Source organism: Oryctolagus cuniculus, chromosome 20 (genome assembly GCF_964237555.1).
Source record: "Oryctolagus cuniculus chromosome 20, mOryCun1.1, whole genome shotgun sequence".
NCBI lineage: Eukaryota > Metazoa > Chordata > Mammalia > Lagomorpha > Leporidae > Oryctolagus > Oryctolagus cuniculus.
This window is the reverse complement of record NC_091451.1, coordinates 18917602-18931987: the sequence shown is the minus strand read 5'-3', so window position 1 is coordinate 18931987 and position 14386 is coordinate 18917602. Positions and strand designations below refer to the sequence as shown.

Here is a 14386-nt window from a genome sequence, read left to right as displayed (position 1 = left end):
CAGGATCGGAGGGATTTAGTCACTACGCTGGCTTTTACTGTTGGACTTCAGAATGTCTCGCTGCTTTCCAGGTTCACTCAGGGTTTCTCCTTCCTCCTCTGCCCTCCTCCCCCACTTTCATGCATCAGAATATTTTGATGCCGGTGGGGAGGGGCAGTAGTCGGACATGAGAATCTCGACCCTGACCATGCATTTTGCCTCATTTCTGCTGCCCTCCAACCCCAATCCTCATTCCACCTCTGATCCCCCCATCCATCCAGACCTTGGCTCGTCCTTGATCCTCCTGTGCTAATTCCTCATCCCTCGCCCCTGCCCCCTCATCCCTTACCCCGGCTCTAAGCTTATCTTTTCCCGTCCCAGAGGTCAGAGTGGGGAGGGAGGGAGGGCAGCTGCTTCTCACGTTACTTGGTACTTTTTAAACGTGGAAAGTTTCGAGGCTTTTATTTTAAGGGTTGTCAAAAAGCCCTTCTTATCAAAACTCACCAAATCAGAGCTGTGCAGGAGTCAATCTCCTGCACCCTTTTAAACCTGTCAAGGAGGATAATAGCAGTAATCACGGCGCATTTATTGAGCCTTTGCAACCTGTCAAACACAGCGCTAGGCACGATCCCCAGTGCCGACCTGCCAAACGTTCACAATCGTCCCGAGACAGGTATTTCAATCCTTATTGATGGGAAAACAGCAACCAACACCTTAAGGAGTTTAGTGAGTGAGGCGATTGCAGAATGGCTGAGTGACGCAAGATCATTGAGTTTGTGTCCTGCATAGATGTGTTGGCGTCAAGGGCCCTGCATGTCCAACTTGGGAGCCTCCTTGGATGTCACCTCCTGGACACTGTTGATAGGCAAGCTTTCCCTCGTGCCACGCGAGACATAAACCTGGCCAATTTCTAAAGGGACAGACTATCCTGAGGGTGTGGGGAGCAACTGGGAGTGACTCGGACTAGACTAAGTTACTGGAATTAAGACTTATTCTATGCATCTGCTCTCCCACAATATGGCGCTGGGAGAGGAGGAAACAGCTTCTACACAGCTGCCTCCAGTTCAACCAATAAACTGTAGGACCTGCTCCTGATTGGAGGAGAGCAGCATACTCGGCGTGTGGGTAGCAGAGTTGGGATTGGTGGAAGAGGACTATAAAGGAGGAGAGAGACAACATGCATGGGGAACATCTATCTGAAGGAACACCTGAGCAGCCCCCGAGAGAGCCGGCCGGCGGTGTGCCGCTCCCCCGCGGAAGTGGGGAAAGTGGCAGGGGGAACCGCCCTTCCACGGAGGTGGAAGGGTCGGTAGCCAACCCGGGAAGAACCAGCAGCAAACCCGGGGAGGGCCGAGCAGACAAAAGAACAGCGCAGGGTCCTGTGTCGTTCCTCCACGAAGACGGGGAGCGACACTGAGGGGGTGGCGGGGACAGAGATGAGCTTTGCAGGGGCAGGTAAACAATTGGTGCTGAATTGACTCCTGATCTTGCTGCATTGCAACATCTAGGATGGGGACTACAAAGAGATCACTCTATTGCAGAGCCTGCAGGGGTTCAGAGCTGAGAGGAGATGACAAAATGAACTCCATTCCAGGGTAGACAGGCACAGTGCTAAGGGAGGGGGAAGGAGGGAGTGCTGCACTGAAGCACCGTCAGGTTGCACTTCCCAGAGAGGTCTGCCACGCTCCCAGAAGAGTACGGTTGCAAGAAGAGGCTCTCTTCTCCCTCAGTGGAAAACAGATGATTACAGTGAAAAGTGTTTTTGCAAAGTTTGTAGGACTGAATTTTGTTATAAGAGATAATGAGCGTGGAGGTACTCTTAAAGAAATTATTAGGGAAAGAGAGAGGGAGGGAGATTGTCCATCTGCTGGTTCATTTTCCAAATGCACCACCCTCCCTGCCCAACTCCAACCAGGTCTCCCATGTGGATAATAGAAATCCAATATTTGAGTCATCGCTGTACCCACCCTGGTCTGCACTAGCAAGAAGCTGCAGTTAGGGGTGGAACCAAGTATTGAACCCGGGCATCTTGGTACAGCTCTGTCTCGTGGAAGTCCTTTGAGTCTTTTAAAGCCCTTTGCTGCCCTACGGTGAGAGTTGCAGCCACAGTAGTGGGTGTAGAGAGACAAGCAGAGGGATAAGGACAGGGTCTAATGTATCACCGTATCCTCCTTCCTAGCATGGGCTCAGGAATATTCATGGAGGGAACCAAGGAAATGAGAGATTCCAGGAGTACATGGCCGAGGAACATGACCCACCCAGAAGTGGCCACTGGATTTGGCAAGAAGAAGTAGCTTCTGAGGAAGGATGGTTAAACACTGAGGGGGGAGGGTGGCAGGATGGGAGGGTGATCTATCGGAGAAGCTAGTTGGGGAATGTAGAGAATTAGGTTGTGTCATTGCTGGAATGGCCATTTGCTGATTTATAAAAATGGTTGTGAAGTCACTGTAGGGAGTGTAGAGGGAAGGAGAGAGGAGGGGAGGGTGGAGTGTGGAGGCTGCCGTTCCCCGGGAGGGAAGGAGAAGACAGCTGGAGAGGCAGAGGCAACACTCGGGGGACCCTCATTCAAGAGGAAGGGACTCCTTGCAAGAGAACAGATCTCTTCTTTAGAGACCAGAAATGTGTTTGAGCACATAATCCTATTTTTACACCTTGCTATTACCAGGACTCCTGAGGATGCCCCTGTGTGTGCCACGTGCGACCTTTGCTCTCTGTCCTGCCTGGCCGGGTCAGGCTTTCCCTGTGGCAGCAGGTCTCAGGTGAAGCTGGGATGCACCTGTGTGCACGTTTAAATCCATACCTAAGGTGGTGCATGCGTAAGTAAGTAGGCACGTGTATAAATCCTTCTGAGTGTGTGTTTCCAGGACCGGTGGGACTCCGTCTTTTTTTAAAGATTTATTTTTTATTTACTTGAGTGGCAGGGTTACAGAGAGAAGAAGAGAGACTGAAAGAGAGAGAGAAAGAGATCTTCCATCTGCTGGTCCACTCCCCAAATGGCTGCAACAGCTGGGGCTGGGCCAGGCTGAAGCCAGGAGCCAGGAGCTTCTTCCAGGTCTCCCACGTGGGTGCAGGGGCCCAAGCACTTGGGCCATCTTCTGCTGCTTTCCCAGGCCATTAACAAAGAGCTGGATCAGAAGTTGAGCAGCCAGGACTCAAACTGGCACCCATATAGGATGCTGGCATTGCAGGCATTTATATTAACCTACTATACCACAATGCCGACCCTGACTCTGTCACCTTGCATGAGAGGGAGCTGAGGCCCATGAGTGGCAACTGGGTTCAGTTTTGTTGTTCCCCCAGTTGCCAGCCAGCTCTGTGCCATGCATCTGGTAGAGAGGGAGCACGTGTCTGGTTAGCGGTGGTAATGTGAGAATTCAGATCTGATGGTCACTGTCTTTCCCATGACAGCACCCTGAGTTCTGCATATTTTATCCCAACATCTCTGCAGACTTGCTTTGTTGGGCTCATGAAAGACATCGCTCTATTCATGGAGTACATTCACTCTGCAGACTTCAGGTCAGTCACCTGAGGGGCCTTCCTCTGCGCCATACCCTGGCCTTGGCACTTCTTTATGCCTCACTGCCACTACCCTACTTTCTGCCTCCTTATTGAAAATTAAAAACCAGAACTTCTCACCTCCTCTCCTCAATACTGTATTGCTTGCAGTAAAAGGAGGCCTTGTGCTTAAAAAAAAAATGAAAAAAGAAATGATAATGATAATGTGAAAGGGTACTGGCTTGGGCAACTTTCGGTCTTTATTTAAGCGAGAGGTTCAGGGATTGCTGTTGTTTTTGTTGTTGTTTGCTTCTCGTGGGGTGGCATCCAGTATGCCAGTGTTCACGGAGTGCCTTGACTGCGCTATCGCTTCTCCTAGGGTAATTATAGGTTGGCATAATGTACCTATTGTTCCTTCCACAAAGAAGCACTGTCATGGAGTGATGGCATGGGGCTGGGGGGTGGCGTGCAGTGTGGATCTGGAAGATCTTTGTGTCTGTGGGGTGCGTAGCTCTTGGACAGTCGGGCTGCATCCTGAATTATTTTTCTTATCGCCTTCTTTGGATCTCTACCCACACTGCCCCATTTCCCTAGTGGTTTGTCCCCCATTGTCCTCGCCAAGGTCCTGTTTTTAGCTTCTCTGCTGTGTTCCCTTCTGGGGTTGTCCCCAAGTGCTGGGCATGGTGACTTCAGAGATGCTGAGCCAGGACGTTGAAGGAAGTGTTTAAAATTCTTTCCATGGAGTTGTGTGCCTGAGTGTGACAGGCTCAAGGGCTTATAGCATTGCCCATGACCTCAGAGGTCAACGAGGCCAGCCCCTGTCGCTGAACGTGTTTGCATTTTTCGTTTGAGTTGTTCAGAGCCCTTTGCACTGCAAAGCTCATGAAACTTTCTGGAATGCACTGGATAATGCAGGCACTCATTCATTCATTCATTCATTCATCGAGTGCTCAGTGTGAGGCCAGGCTGTAGGCGAGACGGTGAGGCTGTAGTGATGAGGGGGGGAAAGGACACCATTCCTTTCCTGTTGGTGCTTCCACTGCAGTTGCCCACCCAGTCAGGTCGACGGTCTGCAGTGCTTCTGTGGAATCCAGGGCTGGGTAACATGCCCAACTTGTCCCTTGCAGCTAGAAATTAGAACTGGGTCTTTACGGCCCTTGTGCCTGCCATCACCACACAGCGCCTCCTTTTTATCACAGCAAGCTCTCTTAGACTGAGCTTCCCCTTGGAGGTTTTCATGGTTGTATCTGTCTCTGGTTTCTCTCTCTCTCTAGGCCCTGCTGCACTGGGGCTGGTGGTCATGCTTAGGGAGGATTTTGACTCCAGCCATAAGCAGCTTTTTTTTGACCAAGGATCGTTGGCATCTGAACGAGGTGATTGCCAACGTGGCCATCCTCCTCGGAGGCCGGGACCTTCGTACTCACTCTGAGAGAGGTGGTGGCAGCCTTTAGCTCAGACTCTACAAGGCCTTTGGACTGAGGTTCTGGAGAGAAGCTTAGAAGGAGAGGGGGCCTTTTCCGCCCTTGGAAGGAATCTGCCTCCGTTGCCCTGCCTGGGGATGCAAATGTTATACTGAGGGATGCTCTTTGTCTGACGTTCATGTTTAGCTGGAGTTCTGTATTTTATCTGTCAACCTTTTGGGGCTTGGGTAGGTGAGGGTTGGGCTGTGGTACAGAGGTGGACAATGGCCCAGGGACCCTGTGCCCCCCTGGTGGTGGTGATGAAGGCTGGATGTGGTTATTGGAGCGTGGAGGCCCCGAGGTGCGGTGTGGGGAGCAACTCGGACTAGACTGTTACTGGAATTAAGACTTATTCTATGCATCTGCTCTCCCACAATATGGCGCTGAGAAGGGAGTAACAATTCTACGCAGCTGCCTCCAGTCCAACCAATAAGCAGCAGGACCTGCTCCTGATTGGAGGAGAGCAGCATGCTCGGCGTGTGGGTAGCAGAGTTGGGATTGGTGGAAGAGGACTATAAAGGAGGAGAGAGACAACATGCACCAGGAACATCTATCTGAAGGAACACCTGAGCAGCCCCTGAGAGAGCCGGCCGGCGGTGTGCCGCTCCCCCGCGGAAGTGGGGAATGTGGCAGGGGGAACCGCCCTTCCACGGAGGTGGAAGGGTCGGTAGCCAACCCGGGAAGAACCAGCAGCAAACCCGGGGAGGGCCGAGCAGACAAAAGAACAGCGCAGGGTCCTGTGTCGTTCCTCCACGAAGAGGGGGAGCGACATAATGGTGCCGTGACTCGGATAGGAAGCCTAGGCAGGGTTTAGTGTCGTTCCTCCACGAAGAGGGGGAGCGACAGTGCGGCGTGAGAGTGCCCCCGGTCCAGGGCGTCACACTGACAGGCTAGCTGTTGAGATGCCGTGTGTCACCTTTGGAGAAACCACCATGGAGGAGTAGCACTCGCGAGAGTCAAGGGGAAAAGAACGTCCAGGCCTTACTTCTCACCCCGGTTGTGTCTGAAAATACATTCTGTGAAATAAACGAATGCATTCCCTTTGTGTATTTTGGAAGAAGAATCTGAATTCTTTCCCTCTGGTAAGTTAAAACAAACACCAGGTCTGAAACTCAGTGTTCTCAAGGAGCAGTCGGAGGTGTAGCTCAGGCCCCAAGCCCGGGGGCTTGGGGGTGATTCCCTTGAGGTGTGAGCTGAAGTGAGAAGTTGGGGGCCCAACATCTTTGCTCTCACTCCCCGGAGCTGCTTTTGAGCCTTCATAGCCACGTGACTCAAAAGCACGGGGTCACAATGCTAGCCAGGCGCTTGGTGATCAGCTGGTCTGAGAACCAGGGATTCACAGAATACATGGGCTGTAGGGAGTCTCATTTTGCAAATGAAGATACTGAAGCCCAGAAAACTAAGTGCTGGCAGGAAGTGAACCTGGCCCTCAGGTTGTATACAGTGTACACCTGTACTCACCAGCTGGTGCCCCTCTCAGAAAGTAGCAAGTTGAGAGCAGAGACCACGAGTCCTGTCCGGTGGTGTCCTGGAGAGCCCTGTGACGGCCCTGTCCACCCAGCAGTCCCTCTGTTGGCCCTTGCTTGCTGGCACTCACCTGCTGCCTTTGGTTGGTGCCACTCTTGTTGCTTCTGAACAGGAAGTTATTTTCCATGGCTCGTCTTTGGCTGTGTTTCCTTGGCCCTGGGGCTGGGTTCCCGCCAGGTGGATGCCTTGCAAGAGTGGTATCTGCCACGGAGGGTTATTGTTGAAGAAGTTAGTATCTGGGTCCACGGGTGGCACATCTGCTGATATAACCAACTGTGGGTTGAAAGTATTTGGGGGAAAAATTGCATCTATCTTACAAACATACAGATCTGTTTTCTTGTCATTGTTCCCCAAACAATACAGCAAAATAATCATTTCCATAACATTTGTATTATAATCTAGAGATGATTTAAAGGGTGAGGGAGGCTATGTGTAGGTCATATGCAAATAGGAGTTATGTAAAAGATCATGGAAAAATGAAATTAAGAGATAAGCTATTTTGATGCCAAAAAATTTGAAATCCATGAGTAGTTGTTTCATAATACACATTTCCATGAACTTTTTGAAAGTCCTTCATACTACGCCATCCTCCACACTCGGTGTTTGCATCCATTGATTTGGTATCTGAAGCCACTTGCCGTGGGCATGAGGGTGACTGCCCTTCCTACCCCTTGGCAGCTACCCTGCGTTGATGTCCTTGGAACATATGTGTGTGTGTGCGATTCTGTTTTTTTCCCACTGTGATTTGCCTTCAGTCCCTGGATGTAAAGGAGGCTTGAGAGGCGGAGTCCTCAGCTTTGTGTCTGTGCCTTGTCCGGGGTGGTGTACCCAAGCGTGATGGGCCGTGTCCAGGTGCCGTGCAGCCTGGGGCTACTCTCCTGGCCTGTCCCTGCTCTACAGCCACGTCCTGAGTGAAGGGACAGCTGGACCCACCTGGCTGTGGCTTCACTCCTTGGCAATCCCTGGAAGGAGTCTTTCGCTGAAGACTTTGTGATGACTTCCCAGATCCGAGTAGCTGCTGGGGATGGAGGAGAGGCTACTTTCTGGGGTCAACTCTTCACCTGGCGCAGCTCCCTCTGAATACCAGGCACGGCTCTCCTGGGGCTGCGTTGTTGGTGAGATTGTGTTTAGCACCCCAGCTTGGGAAGGAGAAGAGTAATGACAGGCGCATCCTACCCAGAGACTCATCCTCCTTACTCCAAAGACCAAAACCAGACAAAGTCTGCCTGTGCTTATCTCCTTGCCCAAACTATAAAATGGTACCCCGACGCTGACGTGCTGTGGCCTGAAGTTGTACTTTTTCAGTTGCATCATGCCTGTTTGTGTGTAGGCTCAAAGTTGTAAATGCAGAACCACTTACCCCAGTCCCTCTGCCCCTCTTTCCCCCTTCCCTCAATGGATTGATCCACCCATATATCCGTCCTTCCATTTTATGACTCCTGAATCCAGTATGTGCTGGCAAGCTTATGCATTTAAAGGGACCAGGCAGGTAAACCACACAAGGAGAACGGAATAGGTAAAGAGGGTAGGGATTGGTGGGGAGTGTGGTGAGCAGAAAGGAGCGGTTCTCTGAGCTGACGTGTGCAGCATTCCCTGGCTTGAGCGTCCTCTCAGGTTTGCTGTGTGCTGCTTGAGAACTGTAGTGACCCCAAAGCATCTGGGCTCCAGCAGGTGCTTGGATGGGGCCCCTGGGCTCTTCCTCAGCTTTAGAGAGTCTACTGGAAAATCAAAGCATGCACTGTGGATTAGGGTTTTTTTTTTAAGATTGGAAGTGGCAAGAATGAGTGCTTGAGCCCGGAGAAGGATTCAGGGGCTCGTGCAGCTGCTTGTGCCTGGGCCTGCGGGCTGGGAAGGGCCATCCGGACACCTGCCTCTGCCTTCACCACGCAGCTCCTCTTCCCTTTGTGCAGTCCTCCTTCACAGGTGGGCCCTCGGCTTGGGCGGCTCCGAGCAGCTCCAGGCACACGTTCCTCTCTGCTTTTCCATGCCCAGGGAAAGCTCCTCTGTCTCCCAGACATTCCAGGATTGACTCCGATTTTCCTGCCTCAGACCCCACGTGCGTCCTTGAACCTATCACTAGGGTCTGGGGAGGTGCTGATGTTCTTCCTGGCCGGGGCTGCTCACAAGCCTGCTTCTGCAGTTGGCGGGGAGAACGGGACTGCTGCTGCTCAGCTGATGGTGAGAAAGAGGTGGTTCCCCAGAGGAATGGGGAGACATTACTAGAAGGAGAGGGGGTGGCAGCTGGGCAGGCAGACACGCATGCCCACCACGAGGCAGAAGGGTTCATGGAAAGAATGGATCCTTACAACTGCATTGGGAAGTATGACCCAGCACTCTGAGCAGGGCCACAGAAGCCCATCCCTGTAGCCCCGTGTTGCCTGCTGGTCTGAGTAGGGCACCCCTGACATCTGCTGCTCAGCACGGTCTTCCATGGGTACAGGCTGCCTTGCCTTGTCTCCTACATACTCCCAGAGCTGTGAATTTTGAAGGTCTTGGGGGTTTTGGGAGAAGGAAGTAACCCAGGAGGGTCCTTCTGAGCAGTCAGTGAATATCAACTCATTCTGCCTGTGTCAGAAGAATTGCCCAAATGGAGGGTTTGCTTTCAGCAGTGCCAGCCTGGGCTCTGAACTCGGCTGCACTGGTGCCATGACTTGGCCCGAGGCAGGAGCTGAGGCCCTGGAAGAGCTGTCGTTGGAATTCGGAGCCTCTGACTTCTCGCCCTGGGCAGAAGCTGCTGGAAGGGGAGAGGGGCCAGATTGCATCCTCAGCAGCTGGCAGCCCTTGTGCAGCTCAGTGGAGACCCAGAGTTCTCTACTGGGACACCGGTCCCAGAGAGTAAAATGTGCAGGTGTCAGATCTGACCTTGGTCACAGGTAACCCTCAGTGCTGGAAATGCCAGCTCTTTCCAGATTGAGCAACAGTTTTCTCTGCTCTCAAGCATAATTTTAACTGTATCCTCCCTAGGGCTTTGCTTGTTTGTTTGTTGTTGAAAACATAGCTACCAAAATGCAGAATATTAAAAGGAAGATAGCAAAAGGACAAATGGAACTTTTAAGAGGATCTGTTACTAGAATGCTAGAGTGGCTGGCGTTGCAGTGTAGCAGGTAAAGCCACTGTCTGCAGTGCTGGCATCCCATGTGGGCACTGGTTTGAGTTCTGGCTGTTCCACTTCTGATCCAGCTCCCTGCCAATGCACCTGGGAAAGTAGCAGAAGATGGCCCAGGTCCTTGGGCCCCGTACCCATGTGGGAGACCCAAAGGAAACTCCTGGCTCTTGTATTTGGCCTGGCCCAGCCCAGCTGTTGTGGCCATTTTGGGAGTGAAACAGTGGATGGAAAATCTCTTGATCTCTCTGTCTGTCTCTGTCTCTCTTTGTAATTCTGCCTTTCAAATAAATAAAGTAAATATTAAAAAAAAAGAATGATAGAAAGTACCAAAAATATTCTGCTGTATAGATGAAGTAGAATTGTTGATGACAGGAAACGCTGAAGGGCCTTAATACACTATCTTATTTGCTATAACAACCTAATGAGATTGAGAGGGAAGGGTAATTTTTTAATATCCACTTTATAGGTATAGAAATGGTCACTACAAGAACTGGCAATGTCTCCTAGTTATTGAGAGAATTAAATCTGAAACCCAGGTCTCTGAACAACTAGTTTTATTTATTTAAACATTAAAAAATTATCATTTTTTAAGCTTGAGAGGCAGGGAGAGAGATAAGAGAGAGAGAGAGGGAGAGTGAGAGCACTCCCATTTGCTAGTCCACTCCCCAAATACTTGCAAAGGCCAGGCCTGGGCTGGCGCCAGAGCCAAGGAGCTGAGAACTTAATCCTGGTCTCCCATCTGGGTAGTAGAAACCCAATTACTTGAGCTGTCACTGCTGCCTCCTGGGTTCTGCATTGACAGGAAGCTGGAGTCAGGAGTCAGAGCCAGGAACTGAACCCATGCAATCCAATGTGAGGCAGGGGTGTCCTCACTGCTAGGCCTAGTCAGTTTTTTTCCCCAAGATTTATTTATTTATTTGAAAGGCAGAGTTACAGAGAGGCAGAGGCAGAGGCAGAGAGAGAGAGAGAGAGAGGAGAAAAGGGTCTTCCATCTGCTTTTTCGTTCTCCAGTGGCTGCAACGGCCGGAGCTGGGATGATCCAGAGCCAGGAGCTTTTTCTAGGTCTCTCATGCAGGTGCAGGGGCCCAAGGACCTGGGCCATCTTCTCTCACTTTCCCAGGCCATAGCAGAGAGCTGGATTGGAAGTGGAGCAGCTAGGACTCTAACTGGCACCCATATGGGATGCCAGCATTGCAGGCAGTTGTTTCACTCGCTATGCCACAGTGTCAGCCCCCTAGTCAGTTTTTTTTTTTTAATATTTATTTATTTATTTGAAAAGCAGAGGCAGAGAGGCAGAGGCAGGGAGAGACAGAGAGAGAGAGAGAGAGAGAGAGAGAGAGATCGAGATCTTCTATCTGCTGGTTCACTCCCCAAATAGCTGAAATGGCTGGAGTTGGGCTAATCTGAAGCCAAGAGCCAGAAGCTTCCACATGGGTGCAGGGTCCCAAGGACTTGAGGTCATTTTCTGCTGCTTTCTCAAGTGCCTTAGAGGGAGCTGAATCAGAAGTGGAGTAGCCAGGACTTGAACTGGCACCCGTATGGAATGCCAGTACTGCAGGTGGCGGCTTTACCTGCTATACCACAGTGCCAGCTCCTGCATAATCTCTTAAAGTCACCCAAAAAATTAACCAGGAAGTTTGAGATCCAAATTCTAATACAAATGGAATATTCCTTATCTGAAATGCTTGGGACCAGAAGTGTTTCAGATTTAGAGTTTTCTCAAATTTTGGAATATTTGCATATCCTTAGTAAGGTATCTTGGGTATGAGACCCAAATCTAAACACAAAATTCATTCATGTTTCATGTACATATTAGACACATAGCCTGATGGTAATTTATACAGTATTTTTTGTGTGCTTGATTTTGATTGTGACCTGTCACATGAGGTCAGGTATGGAATTTTCCACTTGTGACATCATATCGGTGCTAATGAGGACCGATTTGGGAGCATTTGAGATTTTAGATTGGAGCTGCTCCATCTGTTTACCTGTTTTGAACCTAATCCAAGATACTTCAATGATGAAATTAAGTGACTCCTGACAGTATAGTAAGATAAAAACCCTTGTTTGTTTGATCCTTGCCTTACTTTGCTCAGTTACAAAATGGGAAGGCAGAAAGATTCATGATGGGTATTGTTGACTGCAACCCGCAGCCCAAACTGATGACAACACAATGAAAAGTGACCTGCGGTTGTTTCTAAGATAGGAGGGATGGAGGATGGAGCCTGAGTTTGTGGGAGAGAAGGGTAGACCACACCGTGTGTTCTTTCTGCAGAAAGCAGGCTGTCCTGGTTCTGGACCATGTTGTGTCTAGGAAATTCTGACCATGTCTCTAGATCTTTGGGTCTCTCTGCTGGGGCCCCCATGAAAGAGCTCAGTATGAAGTGGTCAGTCTACATCTGACCAGGCAACTGCTGTGATTCCTGGGGCTTGACAGGGCCTGGTGGTATTTGCTGGCAGGCACATCATGTTATGTTGGTTTATTTAATAACTGGGCCTGATAGAACCAGAACAACAGAATAACAGGAATAGTGGGTGGGTTGTTGGTTGCCACTGACTGAAAATTTATTGTGTGCTGGGCATGGAGTCAGAGATTCTGCATGCATTTTGTTCTTTATTCTTTGTAATACTCGGGCCCTGCGAAGTTAGTTCTTGTAACTAGGGAAATGAAAACTCACACAGATACTAAGTGATGGAGCTGGGATTTGAACCCACAGCTGGGTGGTTCCAAACCCCATGCTCTTAGAGAGCATATACTTTATACTTTTAATTTTTATCACAAAGTAGAACTGCCTCAATACTCTTGCTCTTAGGGCAGAACCATATCCCCCTGCCCCGACTGTCACCATGGCTCGACAATGTACAGACAAGTGTAGTTTGCAGTAGGACTCACCTTTGGTAGACAGGAGAATGGCCCCCTTAGGATGTCCACACCCTAAGCCTTGGAACCTGTGAATATGTTCTTTGCAGATGTGGCAGAGTTAAGATTGTGAGATGGGGAGATTTTCTTGGCTTATCCAGAGGCCCACTGTCAGCCCCAGGGTCCTCATAAGAGGGAGGCAGGACGGCTGGAACCAAAGCAGAAATGACTGTGGAAGTGGAGGTCTGAGTTCTGCAATGGAGGAGGAGGCAGGCCCTCCCCAGGAATAGAAGCAACTTCTTCTATAAGCTGGGAGCGGCTAAAGGGCAGGTCCTCCCTTAGAGCTCCCCGGAGGAAGGAGCCCTGCTGGTACCTGATCCCAGAGCCCTGAGACTTGTTTTGCATTTCCAAACTCCAGAGCTGTAAGACAATCATCTCGGACTGTCTTAAGCCACTACGTTTGTGAGAATTGGCTGCACCAGCAACAGGGAGCCAACACGCCACCTTTCCTGAATACTGGTGAATATTCCAGAGCCCCACCAAGCAAAGGCTCCTCCTCTTTTGTGATCCAGTTGCCTTTTAAACAAAGGTGGTGGACGCTCTGGGCCCACTAAAGGGAAGGTCTGTGCTATGGGTTAGGCCTTCCCTGGTGGGGAAGGTTTTGTGCTGAATTATGCGCACAACCAAAGCCATGTTTCTGACCACTGACCCTGCTGGTTGCCCTGGGGGGCTGGCATGGCGGCAGTGGTGGCAGTGGTGGTGGGGCAGCCACAGCCGATGACACTGAGTTCTTTTTTTTTTCTTTTTAAAATACATTCTCTTCCTGCTCATCTGTGTGGACAGAGAAGTCCCTGGAACAGTCATAGTAACAACAGCTGATGCTTACTGATTTCTCACAGTGAGGTTCTCATTTGTTCTTATCAGTGAGCTCACCAGGAGAGTTCTACTAACGTCCCCATTTTATAGTGTGACGGAGAGCTCTGCGGGTCAGACAGCAAGTGAACCAGGAGCTGGGGCTCAACCCAGGAACTCAGTGCCAGCCCCGGCCCTTCACGGCAGTGCCCTGCCATCTCCCACGTGGGGCCCTGTGGCCTGGGGTAGACACCCCTTAAATGTTTGATCGCCGCTAAGGTAGGTCAGGAGCAGCTTCTTGGGCCCCATCCGCAGGTGGCCAGGTGGACTCATAGGAAGCAGCTGGCCAGCAAGGCGTTCATCCTGCAGGGGCAAGTGTCATGTGGAGCTGGCTGGGTCACTTAGCTCTAATATCTGGGCCCATGGGCAGGTCCAGCTAAGTTCTTGTTGAGTTTGCCAGCATGCCTGATGCCATGAAGCTGCAGAAAACAGGTGTGTGTAGGTGCGTGCATGTGCGCATGTGGGTGGGGGGTCTCTCGTGGGCTCCCTTCCTCCAGGACTCCCCCAGCCACTCTTTGGATGCTCTGAATGACCTGGCTGATGATCCAAGATGGGTGCTGGGTGCAGGCTTCTTAATTTCCTTTCTTCCTTCCTGCATGTGGAAGAGGGATGCGGGGAGAGTGGGAGGATGGAGGTAAGATTAGTGTGAAGCTGCAGGGGAACCCGTGCCTGGAAATTACCCCCCCCTTTTTTTTGACAGGCAGAGTGGACAGTGAGAGAGAGAGAGACAGAGAGAAAGGTCTTCCTTTGCCGTTGGTTCACCCTCCAATGGCCGCCGCGGCCGGCGCGCTGTGGCCAGCGCAACATGCTGATCCGATGGCAGGAGCCAGGTACTTCTCCTGGTCTCCCATGGGGTGCAGGGCCCAAGCACTTGGGCCATCCTCCACTGCACTCCCTGGCCACAGCAGAGAGCTGTCCTGGAAGAGGGGCAACCGGGACAGAATCCGGCGCCCCGACCGGGACTAGAACCTGGTGTGCCGGCGCCGCTAGGCGGAGGATTAGCCTAGTGAACCGCGGCACCGGCCACCAGTACCCTCTGTTTATTAG

The 14386-nt window shown here is 51.1% G+C and overlaps 1 protein-coding gene across 7 annotated transcripts in view; it reads left to right on the top strand.

The window, feature by feature from the left end:
- The window catches only part of DPF3 (double PHD fingers 3), a 310493-nt gene that overhangs the window by 98784 nt on the left and 197323 nt on the right, over nucleotides 1–14386 (top strand). Inside the window, exon 1 of one of the 7 annotated variants that reach the window (XM_051826043.2) lies at nucleotides 11238–11615. The exons of the other annotated variants lie outside the window; for them this stretch is intronic. The gene's annotated coding sequence lies outside the window, so the exon portion shown is untranslated. Of the gene's footprint in view, nucleotides 1–11237; nucleotides 11616–14386 lie in introns of those variants that run through there. 7 annotated transcript variants of the gene reach the window in all.